Source organism: Macaca nemestrina, unplaced genomic scaffold (genome assembly GCF_043159975.1).
Source record: "Macaca nemestrina isolate mMacNem1 unplaced genomic scaffold, mMacNem.hap1 Scaffold_43, whole genome shotgun sequence".
Classification (NCBI taxonomy): domain Eukaryota; kingdom Metazoa; phylum Chordata; class Mammalia; order Primates; family Cercopithecidae; genus Macaca; species Macaca nemestrina.
This window is the reverse complement of record NW_027257672.1, coordinates 473,380-497,140: the sequence shown is the minus strand read 5'-3', so window position 1 is coordinate 497,140 and position 23,761 is coordinate 473,380. Positions and strand designations below refer to the sequence as shown.

General features: G+C 49.1%; 1 long non-coding RNA gene across 1 annotated transcript in view; it reads right to left on the bottom strand.

Annotated features, from left to right (window-relative positions):
• The window catches only part of LOC139361331 (uncharacterized), a 29,036-nt gene extending 5,514 nt beyond the window's left edge, over nucleotides 1–23,522 (bottom strand). The window contains exon 1 of the long non-coding RNA XR_011618871.1: nucleotides 21,335–23,522. This is a non-coding gene — a long non-coding RNA (uncharacterized lncRNA). The remainder of the gene's footprint in view (nucleotides 1–21,334) is intronic.
• Between the last annotated feature and the right edge of the window lie 239 nt (nucleotides 23,523–23,761).

Sequence of the window (23,761 nt, the reverse complement as noted above, 5' to 3'; positions counted from 1 at the left end):
AAACGTTTAGCTTTGCATCACGAGGGCCTCCTCTGGCCTCCTCTGACCACTCCTCAACCTGCAGTCAGCACTAGTCTGCAGGACACGCGTGGACAAAGTTGATGGATCACGGCCCCCAACGAGGAAGGTGCCAGGCAAGGAGTCGGAGAGCCGGGGATGGAGCAGCCCTCACCCAGGGAGGCGAAGGCCAACAGCGGCCACCACCGAGGGCCTCCCTTCCCACCCTGAGGGCAGCTCACCCAGGGAAGCGAAGGCCGACACCGGCCACCACTGATGGCCTCGAGGGCTCTCCCCACCCAGAAGGCAGCTGCGATCACATTTCCCATAGCACCAAGAGACCCCTGTATTGAGCACAAACCTTTCCAACCTTCGAATCAATAAGGAATCACAACACAGACATTCCCTCAATCCAAATGGCCAGCCCACAAAACAGACACGCAATTATACACATTTCTTGTGGGAAAATCAGTCAGTCCCTGGGGCCTCGCGCCAGGGGTGGGGGAGCATCATGGGGAGACGCCCCAGCCCCAGCCTGGTTCCTCCCTCTACAGCTCCTTTTCCCTCCTCTTCCCCCCACCCCTTCCAACCCCCTCCTAGCCTCAGAGGCTCCTTCCTCAAATTCTTTCCCCTTGATGAAGTCATTCATGCCCAAAATACAAGGCAAAGTCATGGGGGCTCAAGAGAAAATCCATACCGTGGCTCGCGTTTTAGATTCTCTTAAGTTTGAGAATAACCAAGCAAGAATCTTTGGCATGTGAATGTGGTCTGAAGGCATCTGAGCACAATGCCCGGCACTGGCCCGGAGTGGATCATGGGTGTCTCGGACATCTTCGCAACTCTACACCAATTATTTTGAAACACACCAGCAGAATAGAACCATGTGAATAGCTGCTTCTTAGTTAAAAGTAGGAAGAGACTCCAAAAGCTGCCCTCAAGGAACATCCTTCCCACCAGGAGTTTTCTGCATCGGGCCCTTCAGGCACAGGCAAGGCCCCCGGGCCCAACTCCCTCATCCCTGCGTCACAAAGCAGCAAAGACGGTGGGGAATAAAGCAAATGAAGGAGTCAGTCCCGCCCAAAACGGGCTCCAGAAGCCACAGCCACTCTCCCAGTGTGGGAGCCAAGTTCAGAGACCTGGAAACACCAGCGTTCCCAGGGAGGAGGGCAGAACAATGCCATTTCCCTCTAGTTTAGGGAGACACCACCCCACGTCCTCTAGCCTTGATAGAAGAGAGACTTCACATAAATGATTTCAATGACTCCACCACACACAGAAAGTGGGCTAGGGGCTAACACACCCATATAAATGCCTGGCAAAAACACATTAAATGAACACACAGATAAGCAAGGTTCTCCTGTTATCCACCAAATATTCAGAAACAAATCCAGTAAGCAATCTCTTTGCAATCAAAAGACCAATTCAGAGGTGCAGATTAAAAATAAACATACAACTGAACCCTTAATACACCAAGAACCAATTTCCACGGAAGTGTTATCACATCACCACCTCCCAGCTGAAGGAAGCAGCACTGGCCACTGACCAGCTGTCCACTCATGGGTCAGTGAACGAAAGACCGTGCTGTCCAGGACAACGATGAGATGTTAACCTGAAAAGGGCAAAATTGCAGAGGCTGGAGGTACCTCCCAGGTAACCTGGCCCCCTCAGTGGACAGAGGACCCCCGTGGGGCCACAGAGCCCAGAGCTCCAGTGTGTTCGGGGAAAGCACTCAACTGCAAACCTGATGACGTCCGAATGCCTTCTGCCCTTCTGCGTCTCTGCCCCACTAACAGGGAATCCGTGAATGCTAAGGAAATGTAACTCATTTTACAATATATGTAGATTTTTAGCAAATTAAAGATAAACAGTGACAAACTTTGAGAATTAACCAAAATATAGTTCAGTGAATGCCCAAACTCATAGCTAGTCTCCAAGAGGTGATAAGCTGTGTGTGGTGGTTAACGCCTGTAAATCCCAGCAGTTGGGGAGGCTGAGGCAGGAGAATCACTTGAGCCTAGAAGGTTGGGGTTGCAGAGAGCTGTCATTGTACTACTGCACCCAGCCTGAGAAACCGAGTGAGACTGTCAAAAACAAACAAACAAAAACAAATTAAAGGAGTTCAAATGAACTCGCCCATACCCTTTAAATTTTCATTTGGGTACATGGGGTGATCTAGTTCCCTTTTCCCTTGCAATACATGAATAATCTAATAATTAAATATAATCTAACAATTATATGGGAAAATTTAATTATTTTCCCATTTCATTATTCCCTATCTCAGGGAAAAAGTTAAAAGTATTCCCTATTTCAGGGAAAAAGCTAAAAATCATTTTAAACCTTCCTTCCACAAAACAGTATACTCAGTCATCTCTATCTGCTTTATCATGTGGAATTCAGCTTCACATGCTTACAATGCAGTTTTTGTTAAACAGCGTTTCTGTAGACAGGCAAGAGAAAGAAACACTTGGTCTATGTAGAAGCAGCAGAAGACACGTTTTAACAGAAAAGGGAGAAGATACCACCGTGTGAATCTGGAAATTCTGTCCTCATCTTGTCCACACACACAGAAAACACCCAAGCACGTGCCTAGTGTCCAACAAGAGCACAAAAGGATAGGGATCCCTCCAGTTGTTTAATGACCAGCCCCACTTGTCACCGCCACATAACAAAATCCGCACGGCAACTTCAGCACGTTTCATTCACGATTCCACGGAAATCAGGCTGAAGAACATACAGATGTTTTGCCCACATTTAAAAATCCAAGTGTGGGACTCAGAAATAAAACAAATTATGGGTTCACTTCACTTTTCCAAATTTTTACTTGGAGAAATCTATAAAGTTCTTGTCAGTTACATCCTTAAGGTTTTCAATAATTTTTCAATGCAAAGATCGGGCAAGACTTGTAAAGAGGTACACACATACGGCCCAGCGTGGTGGCTCACACCTATGATCCCAGCACTTTGGGAGGCCGAAGTGGACAGATCAAGAGATCAGGAAACCGAGACCATCCTGGCTAACACGGTGAAACCCCGTCTCTACTAAAAATACAAACAATTAGCCAGGCGTGGTGGCGGGTGCCTGTAGTCCCAGCTACTTGGGAGGCTGAGGCTGGAGAATTGCATGAACCCGGGAGGCAGAGCTTGCAGTGAGCTGAGATTGCACCACCGCACTCCAGCCTGGGTGACAGAGGGAAACTGTCTCAAAAAAAACAAAGGAGGTACACACATTCATGCCACATTCTTCTCTCAAAGAGACAGGCCCTTTCTTAAGATTCCAGAAGTAAATGTGGTTGTCACCCTGCTTTTGAGAGGATGGGCTGTGTTTTTTTTTTCTTTTTTTTTCTTGAGACAGAGTCTCACTCTGTCGCCCAGGCTGGAGTGCAGTGGCCAGATCTCAGCTCACTGCAAGCTCCGCCTCCCGGGCTTACGCCATTCTCCTGCCTCAGCCTCCCGAGTAGCTGGGACTACAGGCGCCCGCCACCTCGCCCGGCTAAACAGACTTTCCTCCATGCACCAAGGATGCACCATGGGGGCAGTGCTGCCCCCGCCTCCCCAGTCTCTGCTCAGGGTGGGGCAAGGGGAGCTCCGTTGTCTCCCGTATACACCGTCAACAGGCCAGGTGCTCAGAAGGAGGCTTCCAGGACTCGCTGTAGGCATTCGTCAGCAGGGCAGGCAGTGCCTCGTGCTGGTGGGCATCCAGCAGTAAGGGAGTCTTGCACTTCACTCCCTGGGCCCAGCCCCTGAAAGAGGGGAAAGAGACACCTGTATCGTAACTCATGTGTATTTATAGACACACAGAGACTCTGCAGTGCAAGGTGCAGAACTAGAAGGAATCATGGAAATAAGAGGGAAGACATTTGGTGACGACTGGCAGAGCCACCTCAAGCCTCAGCACTTCCTGCCGGAGCCCTCACTGACCAGACTCCTCCAGGGTCACTGCCACTGCCTTGCCCAGCTCATGACAGGGCAGACAGTGACAGAGCCTCAGAACAACCTCCCACTCTTTCCTCACCAGCCCAGGGTACGAGCTGTTCATGAGTGTCCCAAGGCCTGAATGCGGGGACACAGAGGTGACTGAGCAGAAAGGGGGACAGCCACAATGGCCGCGGGTGTGCAGACATTGCGGGGCACCCCAGCAGCCTTTTCCGTCTTAAAGAGGACGGCCACTGGTGTGCGGATGCTCCCGCGTGACCCAGCCGTCCTTTCCATCTTATAGGGGAATGGCCACGGGTGTGCAGATATTCCCAGGTGCTCCAGAGACCTTTTCACCTTAAGGAGATTTTCACAGTCTCATATCAGTCTCCAAACTATTCAGTGAGGTTGGAGGAGTATCACTGTGGACCAACACTGATTGGCACCAAGTAAGGGCAATTTTATAACCATGTCTCAACCATGAAACAATCAGGTCTTTGGCCATCTGGTCTAAGCTTTTTCTGTAACAAAGTTGGATAATTAAGTTGAACTTTGGTTTTCCAAAGCTTGTTACAGAAACCACATCTTCCTAGGTGTGGCTCTGTGGTGTCACGAGGGCTCTGGCGTGCTCTGAAATGAATTTGCCACTTCAGCCTACACTCTACTCCCTTGTTTGGTTAAAGAAACCCAAAAAGCAGAATTTGTTTTGGCCAATCGCGTGCTGACCCAACTGCAGAGGTTTTAATTAGAGTACTTTCATTGCATCATAGAAAGCAAAGTCATATAGATCAACTCATTATTACCACTCCAAAGGTTTAGTAAATCTCCAGATAATCAGGCAAACATTTTAAGAAGCTACATTAAGGTTTACAATACTCAAAATTTAAAACTACATCCATGCTTCAAAAAACCACCATTCCCATTTTAGATGGCCAAATGCATATGAGAAAGAAAGAAACGTGCTGAGCGCATTTTTTGGGTAATCTTATGGAGAAACTGCCACTTTAAAAATGGCTCTAGTCCCTGGCTCCAGATGGGTGTGGTGGGTTGCCTCACTCAATTTCAACTCCACCTGAAGCTGGGACACTAGAAATCCATTCCCACACTCCAGGGCACCAGAATTCCCACTTCTGGAAACAGCCAGGAATGCAGACCTGTAGCAGAGAATTCTTTCCTGCCCACCCTAACTGTCCTCTGTGGAAGGCGACAGTCAAAGACAAGTCCATCCCCCTAGGCGCAAATGCACCACGAAGAACCATTTCAAGGTGGGAAGTGATTGATCAGTGGGAACAGGCAGTTTAGCTAATCACTTATAAGGCAGAGAAGGGGGGTTTGAAGGCCTGTACCTGGTCTTGTCCTCGGTAAATGGTCATCCCACCAGTCAGCCTAAGCCACATGGGAACGGGCTTCTTGAAGTAAAAGTGGGGGCGCAGTTGTGGGGAAGGGGAATGTCTTAACCATCACTGTTTTGAAGGATCACAGGGCTCAGGCAATGTTCAGTATTATCACACACCAAGGTTTTTACAGTCTGAAGAAAACTACAGTCCTAAGGTGTCAGTTCTCAAAGTCCTTAAGTTCCTCCTGCTAAGATTCCCAGAGGGTCTCCACTTCTTGCACCGAACCCCAACTTGCACAGGCACCTGCGTCCTTCTCCTGCAGCAAATGCAGATAAGAAGCTGTGGCTCTGCTGCAGTAATGATGCCATGCAGCCCTAACACCCCAGCAGAGCAATGGCTCTGGCCTGAATGTCCCCAAAACCTCATGCTGAAACCATCTCCGAAGGGATACATTAAGAGGTGTGGCCTTTGGGAGGTCCTGCTCTCAGGACCAGGGTTGGTGTCCTTCTTGGGAGGCCTGGAGGAGCCCTCCTGCTCCTCCACCACGTGAGTTCTGACGAGATGACCGCTGCCACGCAAGACCCGGCGAGATGCTGCCGTCTGTGAGCCACAGGCCCTGGGGCACCAGATGTGCAGGTGCCTTGACCTTGGACTGCCTTGACCTTGGACTTTCCAGCTTCCAGAGCTGTGAGCAATAAATGTCTCTTTACAAATCACCCAATCGACAGCAGCCGGACAGAGACAGTAATGTCACAACATGAGTCACTTTCTCAGTGGGCCAGAGGACTCCCCATGAGCCACCACTGTAAAGCAAGAACTCCCTGGAGGATGGAAAGGGGTTCACAAGGAATTCTACCCAGCACCAGGGTGTCTGTCCTTTCTTGCAGGAAGACAGCTGAGCCATGGCAGGAAACTACAGGGTGGGTGGGGCTGGACAGTAATGTGTCACCTGCTCATCTAAGCCTCAGTCTCCTGCCTCTCATCACGACAGTGGGGGTAACACCCCCCTCACCTGAGCTGTTGGGGGAGGTAAGAGTGCTGGGTGATTAACAATTGTTAGTTCCACGGAAATAAGGCAAAGAATCTGCCCCATGTCTTATAAAACCAAATCAGCCCAGGAATTCCACATCACTACTAATTTGCATGGGAAAATACCAGATTCTCCTAAGTTCTGGCATGTCATTTGTATTAATAAAGTTTGCAGAGTTTTCACATACTAAGTATATAAAACAGGAAAATAAATCATGCAATTTGGAGGCTGAAGCAGGAGACTCACTTGAGCACAGGCGGCGGAGTTTGCAGTGAGCCGAGGCCTCGCCACTGTACTCCAGTCTGGGTGATAGAACGAGACTCCATCTCAAAAAATAAAAAAAAAAAAAAGATTTTGCTTCTTCATACTAGTAAAGTGGGCAGACTCTACATGCCAACTCTTATTCAAAGGTCGCCTAACACTGACTCAGGAACTCTGGCCCTGATGTGCTTGGAGTTTTAATCCTAACAGTGTTAAAGACCACTCCCCCAGGAGCTCTGAACAAGTACTCCAGGTATACGCTGAACAAGACCACACACTCTGACCGAAATCTAACTTCCCAGACCCAAACTACAGAACCACAGAAGACACTGCTTCTGTCCAACTTTTTGTTCTGCCATCGTTTGTGTCCATTATTTCCTACAAACCATCTCATTAGAATTTAGGGCACACAAAAGGCCAATACAACAGGGTTACTTTTCAAAGGTTTGGAGGTGAAGAACAGATACAATGCAGTAGCTTCCTATTGCTGCTGCAACAAATTACCACAAATGCAAACCTCCTCTCAGCCCTGGGAGTCAGGAGTCCCAGGGCTGAAGTCAAGGGCTCAGTAGCTTGTATTCCTGCCTGGAGTCTCCCAATTCATAGAAGCCACCATGCAGCTTGGCTCACAGCCCCACACCCCTCCTACCACTGCCCCGGCCTCAGTCCTGCACCCCTCCGGACCCTGCCCCTGCCCCACACTTGCCCTCACCCCCACAGCCCTCTGGCCTCTATCTCGTCCTCAGGTCTCCTCCTCTGAGGCAGACCCTCGTACTGCCTTCTCAAAAGGCACATGTGAAGACACTGGACCCGCCTGGACAACCCAGGGTCCTCCGCCATCTCACTGTCCGTTACACTCACATCTGCAAAGCCTCTTTTGCCATGGAAACTTCATTATACTAACAATCATTTAACAAGTCCATTATAATGATGTGAAAATTGGCATTGTTTTCCTCCTAATGAACAGATCAGTCACCCATGTAACCTATAAATATTTGACTATTAAATATACAATACTGTAGGAGACAGAGATGAGGAAGACGGTTCCTCCCTGAAAGACGACTGGACCCTAGACGGAGGGATAAACATTCTGAACAGAATCAACATAACTCAACATTTGAGTCGGAGAGGTCAAGCAATTAAGACGTTCAAAAAAGCAACCAGAAAGTATGTACTGTGCCTGTAGTTCACATCTGCGCCTGGCGTCATGAGCACGAGCATGCGGACACGCACACAGGGCCCAAGTGTAAGATCAAATATAAGGAGCTTTCCACTGTAGTATTTAACTAGATCTTATTACAAAATAGCCTCCTGATTTTTATCCAAAAAGTTCTCTGTAATTAAGGAAATTAATTTTCCCCTAAAAGGCATTTCTCTAGCTATCATTCCATATAAACTAAATGGGCATATTAAAGAAAAAAGACAAATGTTTGACTTCGGGGGTTTGCCTACGACTTGAATAAGCATGATTTTCTTCTGGCCAAGCAGGGAGCAGCTGGACCAGACTGGAGGGAAGGAAGAACAAATTTCCACTCTGACCTCAGTTGGGCACCAGAGTCTTCCCTGTCAGAATGTGGGTGTGGTGCTTCCCACACACCAGCCTCTGACGAAACTCAGCCCAAGGGTGTGGGAAAAGGCTGTCTACTTCTGAAAAATCTACAAAGTGCAGACACATCAAAAGCTTCAGAAGACTGTAAAGGGCCAAGGAGACCACTGCACCCTTGGAGTTTACAGAAAATGGTCAGCCTCACACGTGCCTGAGGTCCAGGGTCAGCTCCCGGCTGCCGCGACGCCGTGAACGCAGCCCTGGCTTCCCCTCTGATGCAGAGAGCTGGTCACTCTGCCGGCAGCAGTCAGAGCTCAGAACATTCTAGAGGAAAGCAACGTGTCCCTTTTAAAATGGGGAACCGGGGCAGCACAACTGAAGCTCTACGACTGTCTCAACTACTGGGTTTCGGGGTAGCATTAGGAAATCGTGAGAATCCAAATCTCAATTTCATACAGATTCCAGATTCACTGCAGGTTCCAGAATTTCCTGAGACATTCTTCCAATTTATCACTCAGGATTCCCTTGCCAAAGCTAATAAAGTCTACATTCCTTACGGAAAACCCACCATAAGCACCACCACAAATAAGATCAACTGACTGACGCCCGCCCTTCGCACCAAACATAGAAACTGTTACTCACACAAGACTGTGCTGGAGGCAGCTCTCAGCTGAAGCCGAATCCGTGAGACTTCATTATCCCCCATCTTGGATCGAGTGTGAAGACTGTCAGCAAACCAGGGCCCCAGTGTAAAGCAGAGAACAGATCCTCTGATGCCTGCCTGAACATTTCCTTCCCACCTCTGTCTTGGATATTGAACACCCTCAGAGCTCCTGAGTCACCCACATTTGCAGGTCATTTATCCAGCCACCAGGATAACACAATTATGCGATAAAAATGCCTTCTCAGGGCTTTGTCGTACTCAACAAAGAAGCTCAGAAGGCTAGGTAAGCGCAAGAAAGGGGGAAGCGTCCTCCAAACAGACAAAAACCAAGGAAAACCGTGCAGAGACTCGAGAGAGAGAGAGCAGAAACACAGCCCGCTGTAGCCTTTCAGGTCCTGCTGGCCGCAGCCCTGCGTTAGGTGGCACCATTTCCACAGATGCATCCTGCTGGGCCCACTTGAAAGGTCCCGCTTGCGAGACACTCACCCCCACTTCCAGCTCCTGCAAGACCCGCTGCAGCCCCACTCCATCCCGGGGGCCGACTGTGCAAGTCTTCCCGGCGAGACCCCTCAGAGCCTACTCAGTGTCTGAGACTGGGAAGCACCAAGGATCCAGAAAGGCACAATCCCGTTCTCCTCGTGCTGCTTTCTGGGTTCCAAGTTGTCTAACGAGTCCTGCATAAACCCCGGGCTGGGGAGCCAGCCAGGGCCCAGCAGCACCCAGCTCATGCGCTCCACTCACCCCACAGAGGACCACGGAGGCCCCAGCACGCTCTGTCCGCGGGGCAAGACACCAGAAACAGCCACAGTTCAGGGTTCTGACACCCGCCCCGCTGCCGTCATTACCTCCTGGGATCTGAATTCTCATTGGTTGCAAAGGTGATCCCACAGCTCCGCTGCCTTAATTACCTGCTGGGATCTGAAATTGTATTGGTTGGAAAGGGGATCTCATTGCTCAAGCACTCCCTGCTGCCTCCTTGCAAACAACATAAAAAATCCAAAACCCCTCGTAAAGAACGTTTACTATAACCTCAAAACAAGACACATCCCGAGACCAAGGAAGATACACACGCACATCTGACACCCGGTGGACGTCAGTGACCGACGCCACGGCTTCCGTGTGGCGTGTGAAGCAGGAGGCCTGTCACGGTGACTCAGGCTGGGGTCTGAATGGGGGTCTTCCAAGCAACTAGGCAACCAGGACGCACACCCCAAAACCCAAGTCCCCGCACTCATGTACCTGGCAGAAATGCTGCGTGGCCATCGACACCAGTTGTGAACCAAGACCGATCTGTGTCCTGTGGCCCTCACAACGTCCGTACATGCCTGGGCCCAGCAGAGGCCCGCACGGCACCCTGCTCGCCTCCAGTGGGGCTCTCTCCTGCCAAAGGGGATGGCCCTGAAGTCCGTTGAGATTTCCAAAGCTCTACAAAGTCGTGCTTCCTCCTGCTTGTTCAGAAGGCCTAAAGCCCTGAAGACACCAGTGAGAATTGACCTAGCCTCTTAAGGCAGCTCAAATACCTAAACACAGGAACGCTGGACCTCTCTGCCCTCGAGAGCAGCCGATAACACACTGGGCTAAGCAGAAGGTACAGATGTCACATTCAGAAGCCAGTGGCGCTCAAGATTGCATTCCAGGAGCCGCCCATGTGAGTCCCTCCAAGGCTTCCAAGTCCCACTTGATTGTTTTCATCGTATCTCTATAACATCAGAGACACTATATCTCACGGTATCTATGAGATCGTCTCCACTTTTATGAGCACATATGCTCCCTGACTTACCATGGGATGAAACTGTTCCAATAAACCCAGCGTAAGCTGAAAATATCCTAAATAGAAAGTGCATTTGACATCATAGTTTCAACTTACAACGGGTTCATCCAGAGGCAGCCCATCTTGGGCCAAACAATGCACTGAGTGTGACTAGTTCACACCATCACAAGGTTGAAAAAAAAAATCAGATATGTAACAATTGGGAGCCAGGGACCCTCTGTATTGGGGCTCCTGTCTTCAGAGACAACAGAAACCTCTTCTTAGACAAGAATCACAATTTATAATCCTCAAAATGTTAAACTTAGTTTAACAATCTAGACGTTCAAACAAAGCCAAAGTAGGCCCACAAGGCCGTTTGTGCCCTTCACTAAGACGCACGACTCTGTAATAACCCTCACCACAGCCCCTCAGGGTGGGTCCCAGAGGCAGTTGAGGCTTGTGGCTACGGACACTAACGAAACCAAAATCAGAGTACGCAGGTGCAGTCAAGTCATATGACTTCTCCACTAGCATATGCACAAATGTTCATCAGCAAATCTCATCTTCGCTTTACCTCCCTCCCATGACCTAAAAAGGAGTTCACCACACACACCCATACACACACACACCACTTCAAAAACAAAATTAGTACTTGCATTCAATTCTGGGCATTCGGAATAGACCTAATGGGTGATTAAATCTCTCCTCCAACCCATTGCTTAGTCTTCTTAGAGGATGAAGGATTTTGCATAACACAAGTCAACATATAAAACATCTGCTATAGAAACAGACTTTCAAGTGGTCCTCATTAGAGTGATTCAACTAATATACAAAGGACCCAACACACAGCACAGTGTATATTAGAAGAATGATTAATTTGTTCCCCTAAAAATCCTAATATCTACACAGAAAAAATACCCAATACACATTTTATCATTCTTTACCAGTATAGTCATACAAAGGAGTATCACAAAAGCAAAAGAACAGATTTGGTTTGACTCACAGTTCTAAGTTTAATATAAAATTGCTAAAACCACCAAGACAAACATGACTATGAAATATTTAACGATCTTCACCTAAATTCAAGTCACCTTTCAACCACCAATACCTCTGCTCTCCTTACGGGAACTTTCCAAAAGTAAATTCTGGAATTAACAGGACAAAATTTTCTGGTGATAGAAATTAGGAAGAAATTGGTTGAAGGCCGTTCCTTGGCTGTCAAACTTTTTCTCAATAATATTTTGTAAAATAAAAGCCTCAAACAGATCTTTACATTAACTTACAATCTATCAAGCAATACTGGAGCAAGCTTTAAATATTAGCCACATTCTGTCAGGGCTGACTAACATTAAATCAGTATCAGTCTCATGTCTTGTAGGATCCACAGCTCATCTTCTTAAAACCACTTAAGATTTCATAATTAACTCAATTAAACAATGTAAGTCATCTCCTTGATCTTTGACATGAAGGGGTAATTTTCCCCCAAAATAGTACCTCTTTCCTTGACATGATTTAATCTGTGGTTAGAGTATTTAACAGGATTTCTTTCCTTCTTAGAAAATAAAATATACACCTTTCCAATATGAAAAACTCTAACTGATGATGCCATAGCTTACCCAGGTCAAAAGCATTTTTTTTTTTTAAGTTAAAAAAAGAACCTAACTGCATCTTTGGACCTTATGTGACGTAGTGTCCAGGGTCACTGGGACCTCTACTTGGCCAGTGTAGCTGGGTACCAATTAAAGACAGAAACCCAAGCATTCACTCAAAGCCCCTTCCCAGCTGTTCATCCTAGTGGAAGAAGCCATGAGTACAAACGAATGCGGCATTCTACGGAGGGCTTTGGGGATAGGCTGCTTGAGAACATCAAAGTGGCTCACGTCCCCCGAGTATAAAGCCAGTGACTGCTCTCAGCTTCCATCCACAGTAGCCAAGGTCTAGAATCACCTGAGTGCCCGTCAACAGGGGATGAAGGGAACGTGGCCCGAACACACACAGGAGCAATACTCCACCACACAGCGGAGAGCCCTGTCATCCGCGGCAGCATGGATGGAGTTGGAGGACATTACGTTAAGCAAACGAGTCAAGCAAGGAAACGGCGCATGTTCTCACTCATAAGCAGGAGCTGAGAGCAGATCTCATGGAGGCCAAAAGTAGGTGGTCAACAGGGCCCAGCAGAGCCCACTCATAAGTAGGATGGGCAGAGGCTGGTAATGTGCACAAACACACAGCCTAATGGGAACACGAGACCTACTATTGATAAATCAGCAGGGGGATGGCAGTGGGTCATCTACTGTGTATTTCAAAACAGCTAGGAGAGAATAACTTAACATAACCAGCACAAGGAAAAGAAACTAAAGTGAAAGAAATCCCAAGTACACAGATTTCGTCAATATAGGGGTGAATCAAGGTATCACATGCACTCTGAAAATATGTACGTATATTATGTATCAACAGAAACAAAAACCAATGACAGAACCATTTGCGAAGCACGTGCAGGAGAAGAATGGGAAGCCTGACATGGTGTGGCTGTGTGTCCCCACCCAAATCTCATGCTGAACTCTAACCCTATGTTGGAGGTGAGCCCTGGTGGGAGGTGATTGACTCATGGGGGTGGTTTCTAATGGTTTAGCATAATCCCCCAAGTGCTGTCCTCATGATCGTTCTCCTGAGATCTGGTTGTTTGGAGGTGCATGGCACCTTCCCCTTCACTCTCTCTCCCCTTCCAGCCATGTGAAGACATGCCGGCCTCCCCTTCACCTTCCACTCTGACTGTAAGTTTCCCCAGATGTAGAAGCCTGTACAACCCACAGAACTGTATGCCGATTAAACATTTTTTTCCTTATTACCCAGCCTCAGATAGTTCTTTATAGCAGTGGAACAACAGTACAGCCCTCAGGACCAGCAATGTTTTCCTTCTACCCAGCGGCCAACAAGGTCCTACACCGTAGCTGGTTTTCCAAAGCTTTGCCAGAATGCTGAAGCTGTTTTGGGGATACTAACTTTCCCCATCTCTGGCAAACCAGATGGGGCATCCTATTTGGCTCTTACCACCTTTCTCAGAGAAACCCCACCTCTGAAACAGCCTCCACCAGGGGCCTCCTTCAGCAGCAACAAAGCTGAGTGTTCCTTGCACTTCCCTTCTTCTGAACAAGTAAACATCTTAAGCTTGTTTTTCCATCTTCCCAGCTCATTGAAAAAAAATCTTATGCTTTCTATTTTCCTGACACACACACATGGAAGAGAAGTGCCGTGAGGGCAGGGGCTCTTGTTTTCCCGGATCTGAGCCTGGCCCTCAAACACTAGCCGAATACTAACACGATATCCAGAGGCAGAAATGCAAATATCCATATGACTTCAAATACCCTAAGGACCTAACAGGCCGAGTGGCCCATGTAACTATGGTGTGCTGGGCCATTCAACTGGTGTCCAAATCCCTGTCCAATTGAGCTCTTTAATTTCGAGACTTTTCAGACAGCTGTTGTTTTGTTGTTGTTGTTGTTCTGTTTTGTTTTTATTAAAGGGATATGTTACAATTATAATCAAGAATATCCCAGGCCGAGTGTGGTGGCTCTTGCCTGTAATCCCAGCACTTTGGGAGGCCAAGGTGAGCGAATCACCTGAGGTCAGGAGTTCAAGACCAGCCTGGCCAACATGTTGAAACCCCGTCTCTACTAATACAAAAATGAACCAGCCATGGTGGCAGGCACTTATAATCCCAGCTACTCAGGAGGCTGAGGCAGGAGAATGGCGTGAACCAAGAGGTGAGGCTGCAGTGAGCCAAGATCGTGCCACTGCATTCCAGCCTGGGCAACGCAGCAAGACTGTCTCAAAAAAATAAAAATAAACCAATACTCCCAGTTAGTTCTTCACCAATGTCAGATACCTCAGTTTAAAGAAAAATATGAAAGCATGTTTTTATATTTCAGTGTTGAATTTAACCATATCTTTTAACCATACCTTTTAAGAAGATATGAAGATAGAACTTCCTCAAGGATTGGGGGAGAGAAAAGCAGTTAAGAAAATCTTAAAACCTCAGGAGAAAAACAAGTATGGGTTAAGACCTCAAGGCAAAACTTTTTCTTTGCACTTTGATTTCAAAAGAACAGAGATGCCCAAATTATGAACTCTCCCATCTGCATTTTATATTCGTCTGTGTCCTTTGAAAGGCTGGAGATGGGATCCCAGGTTCCAAAGTGCCTGGCCGTGGCTCACATCAGGCGGCATCTTTCACAGCCGTTTACTCCCCTGACTCTGCCTAGAGAGGTCTGTGGCCCAATTTACAAAAAAAAGGTCCTAATTTACTCACGTTCATCACTTTGAGCAGAGTCTCAAGAAATGAGGCAAATATTGACACTCCACAGAAGCAAGTACTCTCTTCCTAAAAGTCAAGTGTCAGGTTCCCATGAGCCAGGCAGCTTGCGTACAGAAAGCACTGGCTGACTTGCTGGTTTAATGTTAAATGCATTTAAAATGTTAAGTGATCAAACCCCCCTCCCAGTGGGTGTGCGCGTTGAGCTGGCTGCAGTAGTGATGCAGACCACGTTCTTTCCTTTGGTTTTGCTTCAAGCAGAGCACCCCACACCCAGGAAGAGGCCGAAGGATGGCATCGAGGTCTAGGACAGATTTAAGGAGAGCTGCAGGCTGACTGCCTCATCTGCAAATAGTCTCTCATTTCAGAGAAAATCACTGAACAGAGTTCATAACACGTGAATTTTTAAAATTCATATTTCTACTTTCATCCCATTAGAACTTTTGAACCTCCACCTCCCACCTAGAGAACGTCAGCTCAAGCCGATCACAGCGCAGTGCGATTTTCTATAAATAATGTGCACGCCTGCATCTGAGCTGAGATGTGAATGTCTGGAATGTGCCTGCCAGGCCCAGGAGGAACTGCAGCAAGTGTGGGGACACAAGCCGCTAAGGAATCTGATTTGGAGGGAACTGGAGGCAACTAAAACTAGGTCCACTGGTTTTTCTTGGTAAGGTTTGACCAGGCAAACTGTTATCACTGTTGCTAATTTATGGTAATTGGCATGGGGACTTAACAGTAAGTAATTAGAGCAATTACAGAATTTGCTACTCAATTACAATGGCACAGATTCCTGAGAATGGAAGATCTGTTGCCCAGGAATAGAGTTCAAGAGGTCCTCCCCATGCTCCGAGGAACATGGCATTTCCACGCACCTCTGCTTTGGTCCCTGGCCACCACCATCCTGATCTCGGCCGTCTGATGGCATCAGTCCCCAAAGCTGGAAACACCTGACACCTCTTGTCACCCTCCCATCTGCCCTGCCTTCCTCCAGTCCGGGATATTCAGGGATGCCCACATACAGGACCAGGAAACCAGGGTTATCCCAAACCAGTGCCTGCATTCAAAGTCCTCCACGGCAGCACAATCACCAATGGCCAATACTCCCAGAACCTTCCACCTCAAAACGGGAGCACATCTGGATTCAAGCTGACAATGCTGCATTCTCTTTGCCATGTACACATGGAGGCATGTCAGGTTCCACCTAAAGGTATCAGGTTCCACGCTGCTCAGGAGCCCAAACCTAGTCACTCTGCATGATCTCAATTCACCATCCACAGAGAAGCCTGCAGTTTTCCTCTGGTGCACGGTGTGGATGGTGGATGGTGGATGCATTTCCCCTGAAGACTCGGAAACAGAAGCCTGGCCAAGGAGGCCAGTCACCCCAGCCCCTGCAAGGCCCGGACGTGACCCTCTGCTGTCTGCACACAGTACCCAAGTCTAGCAGTGCTGGCTCTGTGGTGGGATCCATCTGGGCCTGCAGAGGACCCGGGGCACAGGAACCGTGCAGCCTGGCTGCAGCCGGAGGCCTAAGGGATCCCCACGAGGCTCTCCAGCCTAGGTGCCCTCACCACAGGCAGAGCCATGCAAGAGAGTTGCCTGCTGAACTGGAAACGCCCCAATCTGCTCAGCCAACACAGAAAGACAACAGCCACCTACAGCTGCTGAGCCCCGAAACGTGGCCACTGGGCCTGAAGGGTTGAATCTGGAATTTCATCTGTGAAGTTCTTTTCAAATGTGTTTAGCTATGTAATCAAATCTTTATTCTAATTCAATTTAAAGGAGCCTCTGGCTATGGGCTCCCTTCTCGGGCTTCACAGCTCCAGGGAGTAAGAATGGGAGAGAGAGAGGCCCAGAGCCTCTCTGCATTCTCCACGTTAATTCAACAAGTCATCATAAGGAAAGGCACTCCAGCAGGAGAGGTGTACACGGGAAGAACTGGGTTGGCCCTGACAAGCATGACCCCCATGGCATCACAGCTGCCTCAGGCAACAGGCAAAAGACAATGATGCCCACCTGGACAGGCCACCGGATGTGATGATGCACCCCCAAGCCCTAGTCCCACAGCAGCCAGAGACCACCCGCTGCTCATCCCGGGTGAAACAGGCAGAGCTACCCGAGCTATCAAAAGCAGGAAGAATTAAGGAAGCGATTCCCACGACACACGTGACACTCCTTGGAGACAGACACAGGCTTCGCTGTGAAAGTGCAGAGGACGGTGGAGTCCCTAGGCAGGCTGCTTCTTCCAACGATCAGGAAGAAACCAGATCCATTTCCTTGTAGGAGAATCATTTGTACCGTGATTAGACAGAAGACAGAAGGTGGCTGATGTTATCAAATCATCAAGCACCTCACGGCTGCTTCTCCAAGGAAGGCCTGGAAACTTGCAGCCACCCGCGTAGGGGCCGCAGTGTTTACAATGGAGATACGGGTGACCGAGGTCTGGCTTCCTCAGGGAAGCTACATTTGAACTTTCACCACTGAGGAATCGGTCATTTACAGTCACTCACCCTCAATGCAGAAGAGGGCTCAAGACACTGCACCAGACTTCAACACTCAGGGTTGGGGTTAGGGTCAGGGTCAAATTCACAAGTTTTACAAGATGTATTTCCTTGGGATGCCAGAAGAGATGCAGCTTCACACCCCCGACCTCCATGGTTTGCTTAGCCCCTTCACCAGTGGATCTCACCAACAGATGACACATCCACGCCTCATCCATGGCAGCACAGAAAACCACTTGGAAGACAGCCACTCCCACCAAGCTTCCTGACTTTGGTGTTTAAAATCTGCATCTCATACGTGAGATTACACTCCTCCGAACAACGACATTGCCACTGTCATTTCACCCAAAAGGGCTTTAGGAAGTGACACGCGGTCCAGACGCCAGAGGTCGCCGGCCGCCTTACTCTAGCCTAATTCCTTTGTGCCTGTATGGAGGCTTCACAGATACAGCCCATTAATGACTGTATGAGAAGCTCAGGGCATAGACGAACTCAGTGCTGAATTTTTTCCATTTATCACCCTTTGTTTTGTCCAGAAGACAGCTGAGAAAGGCGGGGGCAGATCATCTCCTCGAGTGTAATGACTCTAGCCACTTCTCTTCACCCCAGGTCACCACTCAGTCAACACCTTTTGAGAAACCAAAGCAATTCTGTTCCCTTCACTCTGGGTTCCAAGCACTAAATTCCTCCGTTTTATCAATTAGATTATCAAGCAGCCGTTTGTAATCTGGACTGCAATCTGATACGAAATTTAAAGCTAATTTAAGTTGCGGTAATAGCTCCTATTCACATTATAGATAAGGCATGAATGAAAACTTTAATCTGTTCATAGGACCAACTTTGTAAACAAACCAATTATTCAAGCAATGATTGTCTTCAGTTAGATGCAAATTACTTTGCTCATAAAAGATTTTCCAGTAGGAATTTTTAAATCCATGGTCTGTCTTTTCTGAGCCTGTCTCTGCACCTTCCCCTGAGTGCACAGCAGGACTTCTCAGGGCATCCCATCAGCAGACCCACTGAAGAGAATAAGCCCGCAGCCCGCAGCCCCCAGCCCAGGAATCAAGTCCGAGCCCCAGCAGCCCCTCGTCCAGCCGGGGCTTCCTCACCAGCACAGCACCCAGAGGTCTTCCAGGTTTAATGCCACGTGTGCGTGGAAAGTAGAGTGCTGGAAGGAACACAATAGACATTCAACAATGCAAATTCCCCCCTGGAACAGCCCAGCAATCCTCTACCTTCCCCAAAGTACCCATGCTAGGCAGGCGTAGAGTCCAATGGGGGTGCCTAGGAATCGGCATTTAACACTATTCTGATGAATAAAAGTTTGAGAGGTCGGTCAGCGAGAGGCTGTCGTGGCCTCCACTCATTTGCAGGCTCTGAAGAGACACAGATTCAGGTAACAGGCCAGACAGGACAGGACAAGGATGAGGAGGTGGAGGGCAAATTCCATGGACCACCATCCGCCCCGCCATCCCCACTGAGACTCCGTGATTTAAAGAGAGGCAAAGCCAGGGAGAAAAGATGCCCGCACCACACGAGCGACTGAGATTTCACCTAAAGCACGCAGCATGTGGCTGAGGGCCAAGGTTGGGCAAGCCAGGAGCACAGAACGGGGTTCACTGGCCCAGAGGTGTCTCCCACACCCACACCCCGTGCAGACCTCCCAAGCACTGCCTGTGTCTCCTGCCTGGTTTAGTTCCTCCCCGCCTTCTACTGTGTTGGTTTCTCAGCCGCCACCCACCACCACACAACCCTCTCTACAAGCTTGGTGGACTGAAAAGAGCGGGGGCGGGTAAGATCTGGGCTCTGGGGCCAACGTCCTGCCGGAGACATTAGTTCCAACCCACCTAGCTGTGATGTGAGCCCCCGAGATTTCTCAAATGTGAGATGGGAAGGTAACTGAACCCACTCACCAGGACGGCTGTGCAGACTGAGATTACATATAGCCACACCTCGGCATCCACCACACGTGGGACCCCAGTCGTGTTGCCCCTGATGGGAATCCCTCTATCTATGCCCCTTCTGCTACCAGAGCCAACTCCCAGCAGTAGCTGTGGAGGGTGCATCCTCCATTCCCACTCCACTCCCCTCCCATCGCTCCACGCCGTGCCCTGCCACGCAGCGGCCACCAGCAAATCCGGCCCCACTGGATAACCGACCACCAGCCCCCCCCTCACTTTGGGGCGTCTTCCACTTGCAGTTCTGAAGCAGGCCGAGAAACCGCCCTCAAGGGCAGTCACCTGTTCCTTATTGCATGTAATGACCTGCCACGCAGGACCACCAGCAAACCCAGCTCCACCATCCAGGCTCCTGTGGATTAACCGAACCCCCACCCCCCACCTTGGAGCGTCTTCCACTTGTGGTTCTGAAGGGGGCCGAGAAACCGCTCTCAAGGGCACTCACCTGTTTCTTATTGCATGTAATGACCTGCCAAGCAGGGCCACCGGCAAACCCAGCTTCACCGTCCAGGTTCTGGTGGGTAACTGCCCCCGTCCCCCGCTTCCTCCTGGGGTGTCTGGGAGGCTCAGAAACTGCCCTCCACGGACACTCACCTGTTCCTTATTGCACTAATACCTCATTTACAGAAATCCACTTTGACTTTCCAGCACTGCAGTTGTGACAATTTAGCAATCCTGCTTGCAAGCTACAAGAGCTTGAGGTCACGTCCACCTCACCAGTATCCCAGAGACCCAGCACTATCCCACTGTGTTTAAAATTCCAAAATACTCCTGCAAAATGCTACTGGCATTTGCTTTGCACATAAAATGCTAACAACCTTCAAGTGAAACAAATATCTTCAACAGTTTGGTACAATGACATGTGAGTTACACATCTGCCAAGTTGTAAAGCCTCATGCATTTATAACATTTTATGTACGGTCAAATGGTTCATTAATATAAATTATGAAAATCTCTAAGAAACAGGTTTCTTCTGGCATTAGATGACCAAAGGAAAACTGGGTTCTGGCTGGCTTGCGGGCCTGTAGAGGCAGACATATCTGCTGACACAACCAAGCTCCTTCCCACTGATGTGGCCTCATCCCAGGCCCCTCACCCGGATGCCTGCAGGCCCCTGGAGGAGCAAGCCTGACCTGTCCACATTTCTCAAATGCACAGCTGTTGCTCACACTGCAGATAGAGTTCAAGGCAAGAGCAGGCCACCATGCTAAAAATACCACGCAGCGTCCACGCCAGGTGACGGTGGTTTTCACTCCATCCCAAAGCCCCATGTATGAGTTTACAGCCATGATTACCACATGGATTTTTAGACCCTCAAGACATACTTTGTTTCCTTTTATGCAACAAAGTTAAAAGACTATCACTCAGATATAGGCTCTGAAACTGTGGAATAATTATTTGGGAACAGAGCCTCTGCCAGGTCAGGATTAGCACTTGGGACAACACCCCGTGACCTCGGTCCACACAAACCCATCCAGACCAGAAGCCTCCCGCACTGTCATTTCTGTGGATTTCTGTAAACGAGGTATTACTGCAATAAGGAATAGATGAGTGCCCTTGGAGGGCAGTTTCTGAGCCTCCCAACCACACGGCCATTTTCAGGCTGAAGCCGCACCACCTCCAGAAACACTGTCCCTCGCCGAGGTGTGCCTGGCTTCTCCCTTTTTCCAAAACTTAACAAAACCTGAAAAGGACAGGTCTGTGTAGAAAAACACAAACTACTTGCGATTCCTCTTCCCAGTTCACGCTGTAGGAAGCTCGTCTCGGCCCTCACCGTGTTCTGACTGTGGCTTGGTTCCCATAAGAAATAAAGTCAGAATTCTAGTCCCTGTCTCCTGGGCAGTGTGGCAGGCATACATACCTTCAGTTATATGAGGAAAGGCGTGGCGAGCCCCCTTCCTTCAGTAAAACTGCACAGTTCCCAGAACCCTGATGCCATCTCCCTCACACCACTGTGAACACCTGGACAGAGCACATTTCAATGCGTGCACATTTGTGGGCTAGTTTTCTATTTCTCCACTAAATCACCCCAAATTTAGCGCCCTAAACTCTGACTTATTTTCTCACATTTCTGGAAGCTGGAGTTCAAAACAGGTCCCACCATCTAACGTCGAAGTGGCGGCAGGGCTGGCTCTGGGGAAGCGACCGTCTCCTTGCCTCCCGCAGCCTCTAGAGGCTTCTGCATCCCCTGGTCCATATGGCACCCACTGTCTTCAGGACCCACAGCGGCTCTGACGGCCCCTCAACTGGAAGACGCAGAAACGTCAGGAGCCCGGGAACCTAGTGCTAAGGCCAAGCCTCCCCACCCTCCCAGCTCCTCACACACTCCCGTGTGAGCTAATATAGATTCCACTTTAACTAGTGTCACCTGTGTAAGGGGTAAGTGCCCAGCTGTGAACTGGTTAACCTCGCCCACACAAACCCCGAGAATAAACTCACAGGCCATGGACCACTCCACAAGCAATAAGCGACCACCTGCTCAGGGACCTCCATGCCCCAGCAGAGCCCTCCGGTACCTCCTTGTGAGCTCAGACTGGCAGCAGGGTTCTGCAGCGCCAGAGGGCCCTGGATAAAAAAGACAGCTCCCATATCGGGAGGCACCGCCCGCGGTTGGGTTCCCAGTACTTTAATAGCCCAGGTGGACAAGCCGGGGCGCATGCAACCCCATCACCAGAATAACGGCTGCACGTGGCGAGTGCACGGGTGGCCACCACTCAGCCCAGCTGGCCGCGCTAAGCACATCACCACCGTGACGCCCAATCAGATTGAGCTGCTGGAACAGTCCCAGCATCGGCCCCCAAGAACATTCTGGATCACAATTCAGAGTAGTGATTGCGATCAGGGCCACATGTGGCTGAATGTTTTTACAGGAGGACACCACAGCTGGACTGACGCCACAGCTGGATCTGGCTGGACTGAGAGCATTTCCCACTGGACATTCTTACAACACCATTTTATTTGCGCTTTATTAAACTTCTATGGCTTTTTTCTGCTTATCTACTTTATGGGAGTGTTTCTTGTTCTCCTGACTGCGGTGATACTTCAAGCTACAACTATCAATGTGTAAATTAGTTTGGAAGTCGCCTTATCATTAAACATTTCACAAGCAAGCAGTCAGAGGCACCTAACCCGGAGGCCTCTTTTCTTCTCTGAGCCAAAGCTACCTTGGACTCAAAGAAAATGGCACATGGAGGGGGGCTGGATCTCCAGCGCCCATTCCTAGGGAGCCTCCTGGGGAGCAGATATGGAGGGAGAAGCCCTGGGTTATGGCACTGTCGTACTAAAGAAAAGTCTATTTGGGTAATGTAAGCACCAGACTTAAGAGATTAAGCAAACCATGAAAAGAAACTACTAACCACAGCTTCTCCAAAACAGAGCTAAACTCCCTTTAGTTTGAATTGGAAAAGCAGAAGTGATGATCAGGATACAAAAAAAAAAAAAAAAAAAAGAAAGAAAAAAACAAAAAGAAATGACACAGTATCTGAACACAGGAGAATAATCAAGGGCCACTGTCTCTTCCTGTGTCAGTGGGAGCCTCGCATCTAAGCTGGATTTAGAAGGTTGCTACTTTGGACTGAAAGGTATCCCCAACTCTAGTTTGTAAGCAAGTGGAGCAGAATGCTTCAATTATTTCAAGGTTTAGCGGTAAAGCTCTGCAACTCTTACAACCATTTTAATTGGTGTGAATTTTAAAGTGACTCAATCTGTTGGCTGGAGTATCTAACGGCTTAACCACGGGGTCACGTTGGAAAATTTTTCCAATTGCTTTTGTTTTTCCTACTGAAGATGCATTTGAACGTTCTTGTAGTTTGCAGTTGGCTGGTTCTGATGTTTGGTCCTGAGGAAGCCCAAGTATCCGTAGAGGAAGAATCTGAAACCTCAAGCCACTCGAGTGCTGTCTGGACAGATGGAGACCCCAACCCGAGGGCCACTGACGGGCTCAGCATGGGCGCAGGGCCGCCCGATGCAACAGGCCACGTATTTGCCGGTTACAAAACATCATAAGCACACACCCCCAGGTGTGCACACACGCTCTGTACACATCTGTCCCTATCAACACCAGCACACACCCCCAGGTGTGCACACACGCTCTGTACACGCTCACGTCTGTCCATGCCAACGACAGCATACACCCCGAGGTGTGCACACACGCTCTGTACACATCTGTCCCTGCCAATGCCAGCACACATCCCCAAGGTGTGCACACACATTCCATACGCGCTCACATCTGTCCCTGCCAACGCCGGCATACACCGCCAGGGTGTGCACACACGCTCTGTACACACTCACATCCCTCCCTGCCAATATGAGCACACATTCCCAGGGGTGCACACAGGCTCTGCACATACTCATGTCTGTCCCTGCAGCCTGAGTCAAACAGTCACAGAGAGGCAGAGGAGGAGGAAGAAGGATGCGATGGGCACTAAGGTCCTGGGCCAGTTCCCCTCCCTACCTCGGGAGAGACCCCTCATGTGATCCTGCCATCACTCACCC